Source organism: Sapajus apella, unplaced genomic scaffold, assembly GCF_009761245.1.
Source record: "Sapajus apella isolate SASKATOON/1434 unplaced genomic scaffold, GSC_monkey_1.0 scaffold1401, whole genome shotgun sequence".
Classification (NCBI taxonomy): domain Eukaryota; kingdom Metazoa; phylum Chordata; class Mammalia; order Primates; family Cebidae; genus Sapajus; species Sapajus apella.
Genome location: NW_022438327.1, coordinates 10,164 through 13,020, shown reverse-complemented (window position 1 = coordinate 13,020; position 2,857 = coordinate 10,164). Strand labels below are relative to the sequence as shown.

The following is a 2,857-nucleotide window of genomic DNA, read 5'->3' as shown; positions in this document are numbered from 1 at the left end:
TAGGAGTGATAGAAAGGGTTTCCAGGGTCACAAAAAATATCAGGTTTTAAGTGATACTTGATTAGTCTGCAATCTGAGGTATAAAAGAAAGGATGAGCTCAGAGAATTAGAAGATCTGAGTTCAAGTTTTAACTCCACTCCTTGCTCACTATGTGACAATTCAATAAACTTCTGGGTTTCAGTTTCTTCATCTGCAAAGAGCTAACACTTATACTACTTACCTTGTTAGATTATTAAGGACGACATACACTAAAGTATATGAGTGGTTTGTAAATGGAAAGCATACCACAATTATTATCCCAATAATTAAAATATGGACCTACAAAAAGTCGTAAATAATCCACTTAGTGGCAGTAGGCATGCTCACTAGAAGAAGCGTAACTCAGAGAATAAACCATGCAAACATTTTCAACTTTCAATGGCAATGCTTGAAAAATGTACAAAGCTATAAAGGAATATTTTTAGAGAAAGCACTGAAGACACACATTTGGTTGACCTAAAAGATTTTTAAATGAATTAGAATGATTTACAGCATATAAAGAGGTATTTAGTCTTTAAGTGGAGAAAATTGCTAGTCACATGTAAGAAAAACAAATATTATGGGCCTGCCTAAGACAAATGGAATAAAATTCCATTACTTTTGGCTTTTTTATAAACCAGACTTCTAACAAATAACCATATTAATTTTCCAGTATTCAAACATATCCTTAAAAAGATAAAAGAGGATATCTACTTTTAAACCACATCCAATGTGAACTTGCGTGAATGCAAGGCATAAAATACAGAGTTATTATGACTCTACAAGCACCTGAAAAGTTTTAACTACCCTTCATGCTCATTTTATATTCCATAAAGAGTAACAGAAATACAGGAAATACTTCAAATATGTATTTTTTACAATCCTTTTTATGTAGTTCTTATTCTTGTAAGATAGTACTTCACTGTGACAGCCTTGGTTTCTGTTTTGTTTGTAAAATTAAGTAGCCCATTAACCTTTCCCTTCAAACAGGCCTTTTGATGTTAGGTCTTATACCGAAAAAAAACAAAACAACAACAACAAAAAAAGTAACAACAAATGAAGATGCAAGGGAAGAGATAAATGAGATACAATTCATTGAGTATAAAAATATGTTGTTTCAAATTCAGAATAATTTAATAACTCTTCGTTATTTCATATGTATCTGGAAATGGGACAGATACGTGTCCTGATGCTGTCACAAGAGGTAGAATGCCAGCATTTGGTACAACATTCCAAGACAGGGTCAAAGTGACATTCCTGTTTCCCTTGAGACCATTTCCATTGTCAAAGAAAAAATATTTTGTTTTCATATCTTTCAGCAGCAGCTTCGGATTATCACCTCTCAAAACAATTTTGTCCCACAGGACAACTTGGTTCAGAGCATTATTTTTTGTTGAATATTCTGCTGATAAATAAAGAAACAACTGCTTAACATTCCAATCAAATCTATTCTCTAGATCAGCAGTTACATCAAATGTGATAAATCCCAGATCGCTTGTTTCTCTCGGTCCGGTGAAATCTTCTACATTTTTTAGCATGATCCGCACCGGGACGCTCCTGTCTTTGAAGGCGGTGGTGATGAAGCAGCCGAAGGTGAGCGCTGCCATCACGCTCAGCGAGAAGGCGAACAGCGAGCTCGCCCGCGACAGCGCCGTGTTCATCGCTGCAGTCTCCCGCGAGCCCCGGCTCCACACGCACACCCAGGTTCCCGTTCCGGCGGCGTTCCGGCGGCGTTCCGGCGGCGGACCGGCTCCCTGCGATCCGCGCCGTCTGCGGTACGCGCGTTCCGGGAGCCGGCGATACATTTTTCAACCGATACTGGAAACCCAGGAGATGCAAAGTAAAAATGACATCCGTGATAACATTAAAATCTTCTCATTCTTTTTTTTGTTTAATCTTCCCATTCTTCTACATGTTACATCTCTTCATTTGTTGAGGCTTTCTAGTTTTTGTTCTTTGAATCTTGTGACCCTGCAAAATTCACAGATTAATAGAAGTAATTTTAAGCATATTTCTTAGGATCATCTACATACATGTTTGTCGTGAATATGGATTGCTTCACATCTTGATTTCCACATTTTATTCCTTTTTATTTGTCTTTCTTTTCATTGTTGCATTGACTAGGGCCTCCAGAATGACAGCGAATAAATGCAGCAAAAGCCGACATTCTTCCCCTATTCTCTGTCTTAGATGAAAAGCGTTTAGTGTTTCACTATTAACCGTGATATTAGCTGGGTGTTCTTCATAGATGCATTTTGCAAGTTAAAGAAAGTTCCTTCTATTCCTAGTGTGCCACGTGTTTTATTTTCTTTTTAAAATCATGAATGAGTTTCAATCTTGACAAATACTTTTTCTGCATTGATTTAAATGTTTGTATAACTTTTTCCTTCTGTCAATGGGCTGAATTACATTAATTGATTTACAAATGTTGAACAAACTTTATATTCCTGGAATAAACTAGACTTGGTCAAGATTTACTATACCTGCTATATGTTTGGGTTTGATTTGTTAATATTTTGTAGGATTTCTTGCATCCATGCTTACAAGAAGTAGTGATTTTTTTTTGTCTTTTAAAATCTTTTAGTATCAGGGTTATATTTGCTTTGGTTTTCATATCAGGGTTATGCTTGCCTCAAAAACGTTGAAAGGTTTCCTGTTCTATGTTCTGAAAAAATTAATTTAATATTTTTATCATGCCATCTGTAAAAAAAGGAAAGAATTCAACCTGAAAGCATCTGGGCTTAGATTTTGCTTAGTGTCAGATTTTTAAATCATAAATCCAATTTCTTTTATAGGTAGAGGAATAGTCTTGCTATTTCCTCTTGTGAGTTTAGGTGA

At 35.9% G+C, this 2,857-nt stretch overlaps 1 pseudogene across 1 annotated transcript; it reads right to left on the bottom strand.

Moving 5' to 3' along the window:
• Nucleotides 1–492: 492 nt before the first annotated feature.
• Nucleotides 493–1,688, bottom strand: LOC116546791 (annotated as a pseudogene). The gene has a single exon (XR_004266836.1). The product of XR_004266836.1 is annotated as a signal peptidase complex subunit 3 pseudogene (transcript).
• Between the last annotated feature and the right edge of the window lie 1,169 nt (nucleotides 1,689–2,857).